We start from the raw sequence: 19,087 nt of genomic DNA, 5'->3' as shown, positions 1-19,087 counted from the left end.
CATTTCTACTTCATTCAAGTGGCATATGGAGCCAAAATTAAATAAAAAAAAAACTGGCATGACTGTCCAACTACTCATGGACCCGACTCAATTTGGATGCACCTATCTACTTATATTCTTAATAAAAATTTGAATAATTTCGTATGATTGCATGCAGTGGCACTGAATTAAGGACATTTAAAGGTCAGTGTAGTAGACCGTGTTTCCATTTTCAGTCACCTGTCGTTTTTTACACAGATTGTGTTTCCACAGGATAAATGACTCATTGCAGCCACGTGCAGGACAGCCATATGTGAAGACAATGATGAATTTAAGGCATGTCCAAAAACTCTCAGAGAGCTCCTCCAGGCAGCACACAGCAGTGTGTTCAGGTCATAGAAGAAGGCAGGAAAATGCATGTGTCATAAACCCAGTGTGGACGGAACTTACACATCCTGCATGGTAATGGCAATACAGCCTGTGGTGAGCAAACGAGGCTGCATCCTGTACTCCAGATGACTCAAGAGGAAGCCTTTTCAGGCGTTGTAAATAATTCATGTTGTCGCCTCTATAAGACCAGTGGGACTTAGAAAATTAATAACTTGTGAATTACTGCAACAAAAAAGAAGCTGAAGATGGTTTTGATGTGATTTGTTTTGTTGGATGAGTCACACTGCAAATATTCAACCTTCTCAAATGTCCTTTGGGATGATCTTGTCATCTTTAGGATTTTAAAAATAGCTTTCTTAAGATACATTTATTCTACTACATTCCAAGCAATTTGATTCAGATCTTTTACTCCCATGTGACACACATAAGATCTGCCTTGTGAATGTGTACGCAGTTAAAATAAAAAGGCATCTTTTTAATTCAGTTTATGCATACTGTATAGCACCAAATCACAACATAAGATAGACCCTCCAGAAAGTTGCGATGTCAGGATTTCAACAAATAATTAAGACAATATAGCACCACAGATTAATAAGCATATTGGGAATAGTAGTAAGGGGAAAAAAGTTTCCTTGGGTGTCTTTTGATTATAGGTAGAAACCTCAAGCAGACCAGACTCAGTAGGATGACCGTCTGCTTTGCGTACCCTAATAAAACAAAACGACAACAAAGAAATGTTAAACATGCACAGAAAGAAACAGTGATGCCTCCAGCATTTTTGTAATTCGGGGAGCATTAAGGGGCCATATTTTACACAGAGGGACCAAGTACAAGTGTGACATACATGCACAATTCCCAGTTAAGGAAAGTGCATACATTTCACCAGTCATCCCTTTGCAAAGCTTAGAAAATTAAAACTCCTAATTTTGACATTTACTTAATTGGTAAATGGACTGCATTTATATAGCGCTTTTCCATCTGCATCAGACGCTCAAAGTGCTTTACAATTATGCCTCACATTCACCCCAATGTCAGGGTGCTGCCATACAAGGCGCTCACTACACACCGGGATTAAAGGCCTTGCCCAAGGGCCCTTAGTGATTTTCCAGTCAGGTGGGGATTTGAACCCATGATCTTCTAGACTCAAGCCCAACACCTTAAGCACTAGACCATCACCTCCCCCATTGATGTGATGCTTAGAAAATGGAATAATTTCAATATTTCACAAATTTTAACAAAATGTGCAAAACACACACCAGGACATCACCTAAAGTTCCTCAAGCACATAACTATGTACAGTATACAGACAAGTATCTCAAGAAAAATTCAGGCCGTGTACATTTTCCTAATTTGCGCTTCTCAAAAAAAACAAAAAAAAAAACAATTTCCTTTAAATTTAGTTTTATAACTGGCGCTGAAAGGCCTCATCTATTAAAATTGAGAGGCATTTTAAGAGGACAGCCAGATTTCAGAAGGGGGCAATGCTTCTCTGTCCTTGTCCCTGGATTTGCTCCTGGTTCAGTTTCCTAAATGTTTTTGCTCAGTGTCAGAATTACTGATACAGATGAATGGACTTGAATTGACCTTACCAAGGAATCAAAACCCACACATTTTAAAGAACATAAATGCTGATTAGCAGAAGGCTGACAAATTACTTCTGACTGCAGCGATTCTCCAAGACCAAGCTCAAACCTTGGACATGGAACATAAGTTAGAGGTGCAACGCACAAATGCTGAGGAGGTGGACATGAAGGCTGAGGCAGCCATAATGGGACAAATGCTGGCCGATATGAAGATATATTGTCAGAGGCAGATTATTACACTTCAGAATGATTTAAAAGAAGAGCTGGACGCCTGGGAATCTTATTACAGAAATGTGTTGAACAGGAACACAGCTATGAGGAGAAGCTTTACAAATGATAAATAGACTGCATTTATATAGCGCTTTTAATTCCGCACCAGAAGCTGAAATGCTGTATAATTATGCCTCACATTCACACAGACACCGATGTTAGGGTGCTATCATGCAAGGCGCTCACTACACACTGGGATCAACTAGGGGATTAAGGACCTTGCACAAGGGCTCTTAGTGATTTTCCAGTCTGGCTGGATTTTGAACCGAGGATCTGAAGCCCAATGCTGAACCACAAGACCATCACCCCTCAAAGACAAGTTGGTTGCTCAAGAACAGCAATATGAAGACAAATTGGCAACGCAACCAAACAAGTTTGCAGAAGACATTAAAGCGGGAGGATTTCCAAAGGAAGCAGGATGAACAAAAGCAACACATCCACAGACTATTAGCATTGACCCTCTTTATTGGACTGTTAGCAGCTGCCTAATTTTAAGTCATAATTGAAAAATTCTTACGTTTTTTTTTTAAACAAATCTGCCTCGTATTTTTGTGACAGCCTATTCATACTAAAATGTCAAAACTAATTAATTATTTATATTACCCTTCTCAGGTATTCTGTCCCATCATGTAAAGGGGCACCCAGCTGTTACCACTGGGACATTTGTTTTGTACCTGATACTTGTGCTAAAGTAGGCCATTTTTAAATGAGGTCAAAATATTGCCATTGGGTATTGCGAAGACTGTGTCTGTCCATCTGTCTGTGCTCAGCATAACTCCATTCCTAATACTACGATACTCAAAAAACTGATTCATTGGACTGGATTTCCATGTAATAAATATACAGTCCCAATTCCAATGAAGTTGGGACGGTGTGTAAAATGTAATTAAAAACAGAATACAATGATTTACAAATCCTCTTCAACCTATATTCAATTGAATACACCACAAAGACAAGATATTTAATGTTCAAACTCATAGACGTTTTTGTTTTTGTGCAAATATTTGCTCATTTTGAAATGGATGCCTGCAACACATTTCAAAAAAGTTGGAACGGGGCAACTAAAGACTGGGAAAGTTGATGAATGCTCAAAGAACACCTAATTAGAAGCAGGTGAGTGTCATGATTGGGTATAAAAGAAGCATCCCAAAAAGGCTCAGCTGTTCACAAGCAAAGAGGGGCGAGGATCACCACTTTGTGAACAATTATGTGAAAAAATAGTTCAGCAGTTTAAGAACAATGTTTTGCAATGTTCAACTGCAAGGAATTTAGGGATTCTATCATCCACAGTCCATGATATAATCAGAAGATTCAGAGAATCTGGAGAACTTTCTACATGTAAGCGGCTAGGCCGAAAACCAACATTCAATGCACGTGACCTTCGATCCCTCAGGCAGCACTGCATTAAAGACCGACATCATTGTGTAAAGGATCTTACCGCGTGGGCTCAGGAACACTCCAGAAAACCATTGTCAGTTAACACAGTTCGTCGCTACATCTACAAGTGCAAGTTAAAACTCCACCATGCAAAGCGAAAGCCACACATCAACAACATCCAGAAATGCCACCGCCTTCTCTGGGTCCGACCTCATTTGAAATGGACTAACGTAAAATGAAAAAGTGTGCTGTGGTCTGAGTCCACATTTCAAATTGTTTTTGGAAATCATGGACATCGTGTCCTCTGGACAAAAGAGGAAAAAGACCATCCAGATTGTTACCAGCACAAAGTTCAAAAGCCAGCATCTGTTACGGTATGGGGTTGTGTTAGTGCCCATGGAATGGCCAACTTTCACATTTGTGATGGCACCATCAATGCTGCGTGGCTTCATAGTAAAAGAGTGCGGGTACTAGACTGGCCTGCCCGCAGTCTAGACCTGTCGCCCATTGAAAATGTGTGGCGCATTATGAAGCGCAAAATACGACAATGGAGACCCCGGACTGTTGAACAACTGAAGTCGTACAAGCAAGAATGGGAAAGAATTCCACCTACAAAGCTTCAACAATTAGTATCTTCAGTTCCCAAACGCTTATTGAGCGTTGTTAGAAGGAAAGGTGATGTAACAGTGGTAAACGTATCACTGTCCCAGCTTTTTTTGAAACTTGTTGCAGGCATCCATTTCAAAATGAGCAAAAATTTACAGAAAAACAAAGTTTATCTGTTTGAACATTAAATATCTTGTCTTTGAGGTGTATTCAATTGAATATAGGTTGAAGAGGATTTGCCAATCATTGCATTCTGTTTTTATTTACATTTTACACAACGTCCCAGCTTCAATGGAAATAGGGCTGTATGTAGCCCCAACTCAAATAAAGCACATCCATGCAAGAGAATTCAATTTCATTTGAGTTGGGACTACATATATTTATTACATAGAAATCCTGCACATAATTGAATCAAGTTCATCCAATGAGTAATTTTTTTGAGTGCAGGGTCTTCAAATTCACAGGGAGCATTCTTCACTCAAAAAAATTACGCATTAGATGAACTCAATTCAATTGTGCAGTATTTCCATCTAATAACTACAGTATATGTAGCACTAACTCAAAGCACATCCATGCAAGATAATTTAATTTAATTTAGTTTGGACAACACAAGTTATATGGAAATCTTGCCCATAATTGAATTGAGTTCATCCAATGAGTTGTTTGTGTGATACACTCAAAAAACTGACTCATTGGATTGGATTCTGTTAGCATTTGTGTTGTCTGTGCCTGTATGCTCCTCCCTTTGTGTTTTCTCTGTGCAGAGCTGGTGGGTGGCAATGGGGCGTGGCTGGGTTCTGCGGCTAAGTGGGCACACCTGAAGTCTCTCTCAATCTGTGGGGGTATAAGACCCCACCCTGCCATGACTCCAGCGCCAGCGTATTCAGTGACTGTCGTTAGTATAACTCTCTCTTTGCTTGCTGCCTACCTAAGCTAATACTTACCTGAGTCAATACTTACCTGTGCCTTTTCGTCTCCAGATGTGTCCAGTGCCACTGCTGCCTCCCACGACCTACCTCCAGCCAGCCTGCCTCACCACCACCTGCTGTAAATAAACTGTTAAACTTTACCTGGCTCTGTCTCTGCTTTGGGGTCCACTTAGCACACAACTCAACAGAATACTCTGGCCAAATATGGACCCGGCAGAGGTTGAAAGACTTAAGCAGGCAATAACCAATCAAGGCACCCGCATGGCTCAACATGATGAAGCTCTCACGACAATACTGGACAACTTCAAACAAGTTGATTCAAGTTTCTCTCAGATTAATTCTCGCTTGGAGCAATTAGCCTCTCGTTTGGACCAGTTCCCCAATCAGCCGAATCAACCTGCACCTGCTCCGACTGCTGCTCCTGCTTCGATTCCTCCTCCAGCCCCAAGCAGTCACATTGTTCAACCCCATGAGCCCTTCATCCCCGTTCCTGCCAGATACTCAGGTGATGTAGGGTTATGCAGTCAGTTTTTACACCAGTGCATGCTTGTCTTTGACCAACAACTGCTAACTTATGCATCTGATAGAGCTAAAGTAGCTTTGATTATGAGTTTACTGTCTGGGAAGGCTTCTGCTTGTGCTGTAGCATTAGCTAATAGCAATTCTGCTGTCTGTAACACCCTGAATTCTTTTGCTACTGAGATGCGTAGGGTCTTTGACCACCCCCTTCAGGGAAAAGAGGCTAGTAGTAGACTCCTTTCACTTCGCCAGGGTACTAGTTCAGTTACAAACTATTCCATTGATTTTCACATTTTAGCTGCTGAAACTGGGTGGGATGAGAAAGCTTTACAAGAGGTATTTTTCCGGGGTTTGAGTGAGGAGATCAAGGACCAGCTAGCTGCTAGAGATGAGACCTCTTCCTTAGAAGACCTGATTTCCTTAGCCATTCGTTTGGATAACCGGCTAGCAGAAAGGCGTAGGGAAAGAACAGCTAGAAGTGCCACGCCACCTGCTGGACCTTACTCCCAGCCTCCCCGCCAGTCTACTCCACCAGCTCTTGCTTGCGCTACTCCTGGATCCTCTGAACCCTCGGCTGAGGAACCTATGCAGCTTGGTAGGATGAGACTCAGTCCTGAGGAGCACCAGCGTCGACAGCGTCTCAAACTCTGCATCTACTGCGGCCAGGGAGGACACTTTGTGGCCAACTGCACCGCACTGCCAAAAGGCCAGGCTCATCAGCCAGCGGAGGGGCGCTGGTGAGCCATACCCCGCCAAGTCCTTCCACACGACATATTCAACTTCAAGGTACCTTGTCTAACTCTAATGACTCATTTCCCCTGTTAGCACTGGTGGATTCAGGAGCTGATGACAACTTCATTGACTGTGTTTTTGTTTCTCAGTGTAAAATCCACTCTGAGCCTCTACCTGAGCCCAAGAACGTATACACTTTAGATGGAAAGCTTCTGGCCAGCGTTACTCATCAAACCATCCAGTTGTCACTGCTGCTTTCTGGTAACCACCATGAGACTATTTCCTTGTACATTGTCAGTTCCCCCTCTGCTCCACTAGTCCTTGGTCTCCCTTGGCTCAAGCTCCACAATCCTCACATAGACTGGTCTAAACAATCCATTGTTAATTGGAGCCTGTTTTATCATAGTCACTGTCTACATTCTGCCAAGCCTACCACTTGTCCCCGCACACCAATCATTCCCAAGCCAATAGACCTTTCCCTGGTGCCAGAAGAATATCACGACCTACAGGAAGTATTGTCTAAGGACCGAGCCCTAGCTGTTCCACCTCATAGGCCTTATGACTGTTGCATTGATTTGATCCCAGGGGCACCCTTACCAACCTGCAAACTTTACAATCTTTCCAAGCCTGAGAGGGAGGCTATGGAAACTTACATATCTGAGTCACTAGCTGCTGGTCTTATTCTCCCATCTTCCTCTCCTGTTGGGGCTGGTTTCTTTTTTGTTGAAAAGAAGGATTACACTCTTCGGTCATGTGTTGATTTCAGGGGTTTGAATGATATAACTGTGAAGAACAAATGCCCTCTTCCACTCATCGATTCCGCTTTCAACTCCCTCCATGATGCCACTATATTCACCAAATTGGACCTGCGTAATGCCTATCATTTAGTCCACATCAAGGAGGGGGGATGAGTGGAAGACGGCGTTTAACACCCCTATGGGTCATTTTGAGTATTTGGTAATGCCTTTTGGACTGACTAATGCCCCAGCAGTTTTTCAGGCACTTAACGATGTTTTACACAATATGTTGAACAGATTTGTGTTTGTATATCTTGATGACATTTTGATTTTCTCTAGTACCATTGAAGAGCATGTTCAACATGTTAGACTTGTGTTGCAACGTTTACTTGAGAACAGACTTTATGTAAAATCTGAGAAGTGTGACTTTCATGTGACTTCTGTTAGTTTTCTTGGGTTCTTTGTTGAGAAGGGGCAGATTAAAACCGATCCTGCTAAAATCAAAGCTGTATCAGAGTGGCCTACACCCACAAATAGGAAGCAACTACAGAGGTTCCTAGGGTTTGTGAACTTCTACAGATGCTTTATCCGGAATTACAGCAGAGTTGCTTCTCCACTTACCAGATTAACTTCGGTCAAAGTTCCTTTTGAGTGGTCAATAGAAGCAGAGACAGCATTTGATAAGTTAAAAAGATTCTTTTGTTCTGCTCCTGTCTTTTCACACCCAGATCCCACAGCCCAGTTTATTGTAGAAGTGGATGCTTCTGATTCCGGCATAGGGGCTGTCCTCTCTCAGCGCTCTTCCTGTGACCAAAGACTTCACCCCTGTGCCTTCTACTCCCGCCAACTGAGCCCCGCTGAGAAGAACTATGATATTGGCAATAGGGAGCTACTGGCAGTCGTCGAGGCCCTGAAGGAATGGAGACACTGGCTGGAGGGTTCAACACATCCCTTGGTGGTATGTACTGATCATAAAAACTTGTCTTATCTCCGCTCTGCTCACAGGTTGAATTCTCATCAAGCTCGTTGGGCACTGTCTCTGGGACGATTCAATCTAACTCTTACTTACCGTCCTGGTTCTAGGAACATCAAACCTGATGCTCTGTCAAGCCAGTTTTCTTCACCGGTGGATGATACTACTGACACTATTTTGCCACTTTCTTGTATAGTTGGTGGGGCCACTTGGGATGTGGAGAAGACTGTCATAGAAGCCTTGACTAACTATCCAGTTCCTGACATGTGTCCCCCAGACCGTTTGTTTGTTCCTCTGTCTGCCAGGTCAGAGGTCCTTCAGTGGAGTCACTCATCTAAGATTGCTTGTCATCCAGGCTTCCATCGCACACTTATGCTTGTTCGTCAGTGCTTCTGGTGGCCTTCAATGTCCTCAGACACCAAAGAGTTTGTCGCTGCCTGCTCAGTCTGTGCCTGCAGCAAGTCTTCCCACCGTGCCGCTGCTGGCCTGCTTCGCCCACTTCCTATACCACACCGTCCATGGTCCCACATTGCAGTGGATTTCGTTACCGGCCTACCACCTTCTGAAGGTAATTCAGTAATTCTGACAATAGTTGATAATTTCTCTAAGTCAGTACACTTTGTCCCTTTGCCCAAATTACCTTCAGCATTTGAGACCGCTAACCTGCTAATTCGACATGTGTTCAAACTCCATGGCATTCCTCATGACATTGTTTCAGACAGAGGCCCACAGTTATCTTCCCAGGTGTGGAAGGCCTTCTGCCGTGCTCTCGGGACTTCTGCCAGCTTGTCATCTGGGTATCATCCCCAAACCAATGGCCAGACTGAGTGGGCAAATCAGGACCTGGAAGTGCCTATCCGATGTGTGGCAGCGCATCATCCCTGTTCCTGGTCCACTCATCTCCCCTGGATAGAATACTCGCACAATTCTCTCGTCTCCTCTGCCACCGGTATGTCTCCCTTCATGGCTGCTAATGGCTTCCAACCTCCTCTCTTCCCTAACCAGGAGACACAGGTAGCTGTTCCTTCGATCCAGTGGCATCTTCAGCGAGCTCGGCGGGTGTGGCATGAGGTCAGAGCGGCCCTCTGTCGCACTGCGGAAAGGAACCGAAGGCTTGCGCATAGGCACTACACTCCTGCTCCTGAATATGAGCCTGGTCAGAGAATCTGGCTTTCTACTCGTGATCTCCCGTTTCCAACGGAATCTAATTATTATATTATCAATTATTAATCCCACGGTGGTCAAACTCAAGCTGCCTGCCTCTTTGAATGTACATCCGGCCTTCCATGTTTCCCTCCTGAAGCCGGTCAGTACTAATCCTCTGAGCCCTCCAGCGGATTCCCCGCTGCCTCCCCTATTGGTTGAAAATTATCCAGCCTATACTGTCAAGCGGCTACTGGATGTTCGGCGTCGGGACCGTGGGTTCCAGTATTTAGTTGACTGGGAGGGTTACGGCCCTGAAGACCGCTCCTGGGTCTCTAGGTCCCTCATTTTGGACCCTTCCCTCCTTCGGGACTTCTATGCCCGCTATCCTTTTAAGCCTGGTGGGCCGCCAAGGGGCGTCCCTTGAGGGGGGGGGTACTGTTAGGGTTTGTGTTGTCTGTGCCTGTTTGCCCCTCCCTTTGTGTTTTCTCTGTGCAGAGCTGGTGGGTGGTGATGGGGGCATGGCTGGGTTCTGCGGCTAAGTGGGCACACCTGATGTCTCTCTCAATCTGTGGGGGTATAAGACCCCACCCTACCATGACTCCAGTGCAAGAGTATTCAGTGACTGTCGTTAGTATAACTCTCTCTTTGCTTGCTGCCTACTTAAGCTAATACTTACCTGAGTCAATACTTACCTGTGCCTTTTTGTCTCCAGATGTGTCCGGTGCCACTGCTGCCTCCCATGACCTACCTCCAGCCAGCCTCTGTCACCACCACCTGCTGTAAAAAAACTGTTAAACTTTACCTGGATCTGTCTCTGCTTTGGGGTCCACTTAGCACACAACTCAACAGGATTCCATCTAATAAATATATGTAGTCCCAACTCAATATTTGCACAGTGGATTGTTTGCTGTTGTGACACTCTTCCAAGCTTTACCCAGTTGTATATGTTTCTTTTATTTCTGTCTAGCACTCTTCTGGTTGTTACGTGTATCTACTCTGAATCTTATTTAACTACAGTCCTGTCACTAGTGGTTAGCATTCACTAGCAGTTAGCATTCGCTAGCTAGGTCGACTCCCCCCCCCGCCATTACTTTCATACCTGTTTTTTGTTTTTGTGTTTTTGCCTCTTTAATACTTCTGTTAGTTTTTCAGTGTAACTGTTGTGACTTTTAGGTCATTATTTTACACCTGTGTAAATCTTAGGAGTGGTTAGCATTTTTGCTAGCAGTTAGCTTGCGTTAGCTCGTCCTACCCCCCCGTTTATTTAATAATTCTATGTTCTGTTTTTTATATGTCTAATACTTCTGCTACTTTTTCAGTGTAACTGCTGTGAATTTTAACTAATTTCTTTAACTTCTGTGTGAATCCTGTGTGAGCCTTAGGAGTGGTTATCTTATTCTTTATTGGTCAGCTCGTGCTTGCTTGGCTGTACTCTTGACTTTCCTGGGCACAAAGTACATTACTTTATACGCTCCGTAAATCCTGCATGATGTTGGAAGATAGGTTGGCTCTTTTAGAGAGCCGTGTCCGTAAGTTAGAACAGCTTCTTGCTCAGTGGAGTTAGATGTTACGGGCACTCCAGATGAGGTTAGTGTTGGGCCAGCTAGTGTGCTCATTAGCATCAGCCTAGAAACATTGGCTGTGGAGGATGGCTTTCAGACTGTGGCTAGGCGGAGGAAGCCCCCTAGGGCTTGGAGCCCAATTGTGGTACCCTAACCACATTCGCCACTGTGAACTGTGAATCGATTCTCCCCCTTGGATTTGCCTAATGTGAATTCTCTGAGCCCACAAGTGACTTCCACTCCTGTCTCCAGGAGTTTAGTGATAGGGGATTCTATCACCCGCAAGGTCAGGTTACAGACGCCGGCTGACGTTAAATGTATTCCTGGGGCCAGAGCTCCCGACATTGCCTCCTATCTTATCTTAGGGTGCTGATGCTGCAGAAGGGAAGACAGATGAAGGAACATGAGACACAGTCACATAGTTATTCATGTTGGCACCAATGATGTCAGGATGAAGCACTCAGAGGTCACAAAAATAGACATGGAGAGGACTAGTGACCTTGCCACAAAGATGTGTCAGCATCGATTAATAGTCTCTGATCCCCTCCCCTCCCGGGGTAATGATGATGCGTTTAGCAGGCTGACATTGTTAACTAGGTGGCTGGCACAATTTTGTAGACTGCAAGGCTTTAGCTTAATTGATAACTGGCCTTCGTTCTGGGGCCGCCATGGCTTGCTGATGCTCGACAACTACCACCCTACTGCGCAAGGCGCCGCCATCTTGTCTGCGAACATAGATAGAGCTCTACAGGGAGGGTAACATTAGGAATTTACAGCAGGCCACGGAGCAGGTGATTAGAGACTCTGCAAGGCTTAAGACAAATGTGGGTATGGAATCTATTAGCTTAGCGAGGAAATTAGTGCAGAAAATCCACTATGGTGATAGTGCAGTTTATCTGCCATGGAGGGAAATTCAACAAGTTGAGACTGTGGCCTGTTTCCATAGACGTGTCCATAAAAATCATAGAGGGGTATGCTTTGCAAACTTAATACCCAATACTACAAGGAATGATGTTGAAATTGAGGATGGCCCAGTGGTTGTTCCAGCAATAGCAAAGATTTTGTGTCTGCTACCTACAACGCGCGTGGAATGTCTCAAACCTAGACCTACTTCAAGGCATCTTATATATGCTACTGTGGAACCACCCCTAAATCCAAACAGTCCAACTGTCAACCACACTGAGGTCCTTAGTCTGGGTCTCATTAACATAAGATCACTATCCTCAAAATTATTGTTGATTAATGATCTAATTATTCATCATCACTTAGATATGATGGGTTATGTGAAACCTGGCTTAAACCTACAGCTGTCCTCCCCTTAAATGAGGCCTGCCCACCAGCATATACATTTAATCAGGACCCTTGTGATGCAAAAGAATAAAAATCAGCCGCATTACTTTGTCACTGTATATAGGCATCCTGGCCCATATTCTGAATTCTTAGATGAATTTGGTGCATTCATCTCTAACCTGTTAACGAGTGCAGATAACATTCTGATCATTGGTGACTTTAACGTTCATATAAATAAACCTTCTGATCCCCTCTGCAAATCATTTATGGAAATTGCAACGCATATTAGTGGAAATAACCTGGATTTAGTTCTGGCACATGGTATTGCTGTCATGAATATTGACATCATGCCTCTTACAGCAGTGGTCTCTGATCACTCACTTATTAAGTTTACAGTTTCGCTGCCATGTTTTGTGGAACAACAACTTTATATATCACTACGGTGATGCATCAGCTCCTCAACTAAGACTGAACTTGAAGCTAGACTGCCTGATGTCTTAGCTTCACATATGGCAAATACCCAGTCAGTAGACAGTCTTGTGGATAGTTTTAATTCAGCGCTCAAAACTACACTCGACATGATTGCACCACCTTTATTAAAAACACCCCCCCCCCCCCCCCCCCCCCCCCCCAAAAAAAAAGTCACCTTGGTTTAATGATTACCTGCGTGACTTCAAGCATAAGGCTAGAGGTCTAGAACGGAAATGGCGTAGTTCAAAATTAGAAGTATTCCACCTTGCATGGCGTGATACTGTCTTAAACTTAAGCATGCGTTACTGGCTATAACGCAAACCTAAATGGTAAATGGACTGCATTTATATAGCGATTTTCCATCTGCATCAGATGCTCAAAGCGCTTTACAATTATGCCTCACATTCACCCCGATGTCAGGGTGCTGCCATACAAGGCGCTCACTACACACCGGGAGCAATTGGGGATTAGGCCTTGCCCAAGGGCCCTAAGTAATTTTCCAGTCAGGTGGGGATTTGAACCCATGATCTTCTGGACTCAAGCCCAACACCTTAACCACTAGACCATCACCTCCCCTATTACTCTGATTTGATCAACAAAAACAAGCATAACTCAAAGTTCTTGTTCGACACGGTGGCAACACTTATTCATGGACAACCACCTGTAGTTCTCCTTTTACAGCACAAGATTTCCTGGATTACTTTGAGAAGAAAATAGATGACATTAGGTTAAACATATCCCAGCATGCCTTAACTCAGCCACTACACCCTACCATTGAGGTGGGTGCCATTACTGACGTATTACCTAGATTTACAGAATTTGGTAGTATCTCACTAGGCATGCCGACGAAACTTGTAACGTCAACAAAAAGCACAAACTCTTTATTTGATCCTATACCAACAAAACTGTTTAAGGACCTGTGGCCCACTCTTGGGCCGACTGTGCTGGAAATGATTAATCTTTCTTTAACTTCTGGATCTGTTCCTAAATCTGCAGTGATTAAACCATTACTTAAGAAACCTAATCTTGACCCTAGTGTGCTGAAAAACTATGAGCCAATATCAAAGCTATCATTTTGCTCTAAAATTCTGGAAAAAGTGGTTTCATGGCTAATCGTTTTGAGCCACTACAGTCTGCTTTTAGAAAATATCATTCCACAAAGACGGCTCTCACTAAAGTGGTGAATGATCTTCTGCTTGCAATGGATTCGGACACCACTATGGTTTTTGTGCTGTTAGATCTCAGTGCTGCATTTGATGCTGTGGATCATCATATTCTACTTGATAGGCTGGAAAATCATTTTGGGATTACTGGGAGTGCCCTTGCATGGTTGACGTCATACTCACTGTGTTTTTGTACAGTAACACTACCTCTCACCTCAGTGACATGAAATTTGGGGTTCCACAGGGGTCCGTCTTAGCACCCTGCTTTTCTCCCTTTATATAGCACCCAATGGGCACATATTGCGGCATTTTGGGATTACCTTTCACTGCTATGCTGATGATACTCAGTTATACATGCTGATAACTGCTGGTAATCTCATCCACATAAAATCCTTGCATCAGTGAGAAGCTGGATGTCTAGAAACATCCTACTTTTAAACTCTGATAAGACTGAAATGATGGTTCTTGGTCCAGTGAGACATCTGCATCAATTTGACCAGTTAACGCTTAGCATAGGCTCGTGTGTCATACATCATACAGACAAAGTGAGGAACCTTGTGTCGGGCATGGTGACAGCGTGGCTCATAACAGGTGGACACAAATGCAAGTTCTCACCAGGGATGGAGTAAGTAAAAGGTTTAATCGTCAAAGCAAGCAGGGAGTCGGTACACAGGTGATCCAGCAGTGAGGCAATGGTAACAGACAAGCGAAAGGCTGAGGCATGGTTCAACAGACAGACACAGGTCAAAATACACAGCGAGGAGGCAATCAGAGACAAAGGCAAACTCAAGGTCGAGGACAAAGCAAGGTCAAAAGTCCGGCAGGCAAAAAACAAGGCAAAGGAGTACTTGGAACTATGGCTGGAGAGTGACATGAAATCAACAATCTTGCAGTGAGTAGTGAGACTGTGAGGGCTTAAATAACTGGTGGTGCAATTAGAGGAGAAATGAGGAGCAGGTGTGCAGAAGGTCCTGGAAGGGGCATGGCCAGGGAAGACAAAGGTAAGTGCAAGAGAGTGCAGTGAGGCAAAAGCAAAGTCAACTGGGGCAAGATAACTAAGTGGCTAGAAAACCAACAGTGCAAAGCAAGTAAAGTAAGTGGCATAAAACTAACAGTGTATAACGTGACGTGTTCCAGACAAGCAATAATGCGTGAGCAAAACGAAAGGGGAAACAAAACTAGGAAATAACGTGACTAATCCAAATAGCAGGAATCATGAAGATCTATGATTATTATCGAAACTAGAACAGGGACTGACACAGATTACAAACTGAGCAGAAAATAACTGACATGAAACAAAACCAGTAACCACAAAATAGATTATAAACAGAGAATAAACAAACCCAGTGATTACAGAATAATGCAATAAATATAAGATAACTGCTAAAGAGAAAATGCAATAAATAACGAATGGAACATGATATGAAAAGAAACAGTAAAGGTGAATAATAACCAAAACCTGTGACTAAAGCATAATACAAGAAATTGTTGGAAAGGTGTCGTAGCACAGACCCACAACAGGGGTGCAAAGGAACGGACAATGAATAAGCCAATAAGTAACAATTTAATGTTGTGACAACACACAACTAAACACACAAAATATATATAGTCAATTAACACCAGGTGACGTGTGGGCAGGCTCGAAGATAGAAGACCCCCGATGAGAGATGAGCCGCGTCCCACATGGCTTCCACCACCAACGGCCTGAAGAACACCGGAGCCGCCAAGTCCCGAGTCCCCAGGTGGCCTCTGTCTTCGGCTGTCGACCCTGGTACTGCTGGCAGAAAACAAGACAGGATGGATGAGTGTGAAGTCGCACACTCAGTAATCCACAGTCTGCACTCAGTTAGGAGGGAGCACCTCCACCTCCAAGTAGGAACACACTAGCAGCTCCTGTTACCACTTATCTGATTGGAGTGTGAAGCAAAGCCGTCGCAGATCACACCAAACGCCAATCCCACAGACAAGGCAGACACCACAGGATAACGGCTGCAAAAGAAGTTCAGATTATTACTCAACGATTTGAGTCAGCAGAGAAATTACCTCTTCGGTAGTTGATTTCTCGGCGGGGAGGTGGAGTTGCAGTCCGGCTTATATAGTGGTGTAGATGAGTGACAGCTGGTGCGATGAGTGACAGCTGTCACTTCTTCTGGGTCTGGCGCCCTCTCGTGCTTGGAGCCCGCACTCCAAGCAAGGCGCCCTCTGGTGGTGGTGGGCCAGCAGTACCTCCTCTTCAGCGGCCCACATAACAGGACCCCCCCATCAACGGGCGCCTCCTGGCGCCCGACCTGGCTTGTCCGGGTGTCTCTTGTAGAAATCGGCCAGGAGGGCCGGGTCCAGGATGAAGCTCCTCTTCACCCAGGAGCATTCTTCAGGTCCATACCCCTCCCAGTCCACCAGATATTGGAACCCCCGGCCCTTACGACGGACGTCCAGGAGCCTGCAGACTGTCCAAGCAGGCTCCCCGTCGATGAGCCGGGCAGGAGGCGGCGTAGGTCCAGGTGCACAGAGGGGCGAGGTGTGGTGTGGCTTGAGGCGGGACACATGGAACAAAGGGTGAAGCTGGGAGTTGGAGCTTCACTGCGGCCGGGTTGATGATTTTGAGGATTTTGAATGGTCCTATGTATCTGTCTTTCAACTTAGGGGAGTCCACACAGAGAGGGATGTCCTTTGTCGAAAGCCACACCTCCTGCCCGGGCTGGTATGTGGGGGCCGGGGAACGCCGGCGGTCCGCATGGGTCTTGGCCCTCGTCCGGGCCTTTAACAGGGCAGAGCGGGCGGTCCGCCACACCCGGCGGCACCTCCTGAGGTGGGCCTGGACCGAGGGCACACCGACCTCTCCCTCCACCAGCGGGAACAATGGGGGCTGGTACCCCAAACATGCCTCAAAAGGGGAGAGGCCAGTAGCAGACGAGACTTGGCTGTTATGGGCATACTCAATCCAGGCCAGATGGTGACTCCAGTCCGCCGGGCGCGCGGAGAACACGTGAACACTGAATCCAACAGAGGTAACGGGTATCGGTTGCGAACCGTGATTTCGTTCAGCCCTCTGTAATCAATGCATGGACAGAGTCCGCCGTCCTTTTTGCCCACAAAAAAGAAACCAGCACCCATCGGGGAGGTGGAGTTCCAGATCAGCCCGGCAGCTAAAGAGTCCCGGATGTAGGTCTCCATTGATTCGCATTCCGGACCTGAGAGGTTGTACAACCTACTGGACGGGTACTCAGCGCCCGGGACCAAATAGATGGCACAATCGTACGGTCGGTGCGGGGGAAGAGTGAGTGCCAGATCTTTGCTGAAGACGTCAGCGAGATCGTGGTACTCCTTTGGCACCGCCGATAGATTGGAGGGGACTTTAACCTCCTCATTAGCCGTCATGCCGGGAGGAACCGAGGATCCTAAACACTCCCGGTGGCAGGTTTCGCTCCACTGCATCACAACCCCGGACGGCCAATCTATCCGGGGATTGTGCTTCACCATCCATGGAAATCTCAAAATCACTCGGGAGGTAGAAGGTGTTACATGGAACACGATCTCCTCCCTGTGATTTCCAGACACAACCAAGGTCACAGGCTGTGTCTGATGTGTGATTAACGGAAGCAGGGTGCCATCTAGTGCTCGCACCTGCAATGGTGATGGCAGAGCCACCAGGGGGAGCCCTACTTCCTTTGCCCATCTGCTATCCAGCAGATTCCCTTCCGACCCCGTGTCTACCAGTGCTGGGGCATGAAGGGTTAGATCCCCACAAAGGATCGTTACTGGGATTCGTGCAGATTTGCGGGGTTTCCCCGCGTGCGTGTTATGGCCCACCCTTAGCCCAGTTTCTAAGGACGGGCATTGTAGTTTTGACCGTTTGGGGCAGTCCTTCTGCATATGCTCACAAGAGCCGCAGACAAAACACTCCCCGCGGGCCAGCCTCCTTTGTCTGATGTTTGTCTTTACTTTGGCCCTGCTCGTGTCCATAGCCTCCTCAGCAGGGGGAGCTGTAGCCACACGGAGCTCTCTGGCAGTGAAGCGTGGGGACGACGTCACCCTTTCGGAACCAGAAGGGGGAGGGCCGGCTCGTGCCCGGTCATGCCCCCCGGCCTGCTCCCGACGATGCTCATTCAAACGGTTGTCTAAGTGTATAACCAAATCGACAAGCCCGTCAAAATCCTGCGGTTCCTCCTTAGCCAGCAGGTGCTCCTTCAGGACCGGAGACAGTCCATTTACAAAGGCGGCGCGGAGCGCAACGTTATTCCAGCCAGACCTCGCTGCCGTGATGCGGAAGTCGACTGCATACTCGGCTGCGCTGCGACGCCCCTGTCTCATTGACAGCAGCACGCTCGAAGCGGTCTCGCCTCTGTTGGGATGGTCAAAAACTTGTTTGAACTCCTGTACAAACCCAGCATAAGATGTTAGGAGCCGTGAATTCTGCTCCCAAAGCACCGTAGCCCAGGCGCGTGCCTCTCCTCGAAGCAGATTAATAACATAAGCCACCCGGCTGGCGTCTGACTCGTACATGACAGGACGCTGTGAAAAGACGAGCGAACACTGCATGAGGAAGTCTGCGCACGTCTCAACACAGCCTCCGTACGGTTCCGGAGGGCTTAATGTGATGTGAAATGTGATAACCAGAACTAGACTTAGAGGACCAGGAGTGAACAAACAATAACCAACTACAGAATAAAAGAAAACCAAAGAAAGAATCTGTGACGAAAGTGTAACATAAAGAAAAGCAATGAATAACCGAATGACTGAAAGCTAAATAATAAGATAATAAATGAAACCTGTGACTAAATAGTAAACAAAGCAAAGCAATAAACAGAATCAAACAGACTAACATGGTAAAGTATAAACTAATGACAGGTAAAACCAGAGAATCAGAGAGGAAATAAGGCAATGAATGAAGACCTAGCCTCTGAGCCGGGGCTGGGCATGACAGCACCCCCCCCCAGGGCAGCCAAACCCTGAAGGCTGCCAAAACAACCCCCCCCCACCACCACCACCACCCCGACCACCACCCTGCACACACCCGACAAAGGACGGGATGGTGGGGGACCAAAGGTGGGAACCAGGGCCATGGAAAACTGGCAGAACCCCATAACAAACGCCCATGAGACAGGTGACCATATGGCGAAGGACCCCCAGCAAAAACAAGGAAAGCCAGAGACATAGGCCCAAACAGGCAAAAAAAAAACAAAAAACCTGAAGCCCACCAGATGGGCAACCGTACGGCAACCTTAGGAACAAGGGAACCCCAGGGAGCTGATTTGGGGTCCAAATGTGGGCCCCAGGAGAGTCAGGGGGATGACCACTAGGCCCAATGTGGTCCAATGGCATATCCGAGGGCCTACCAGTAACGTGAGCAGGAACATGAG

This window comes from Thalassophryne amazonica, chromosome 1 (genome assembly GCF_902500255.1).
Source record: "Thalassophryne amazonica chromosome 1, fThaAma1.1, whole genome shotgun sequence".
Taxonomy (NCBI): domain Eukaryota; kingdom Metazoa; phylum Chordata; class Actinopteri; order Batrachoidiformes; family Batrachoididae; genus Thalassophryne; species Thalassophryne amazonica.
This window is presented reverse-complemented; position numbering follows the sequence as displayed.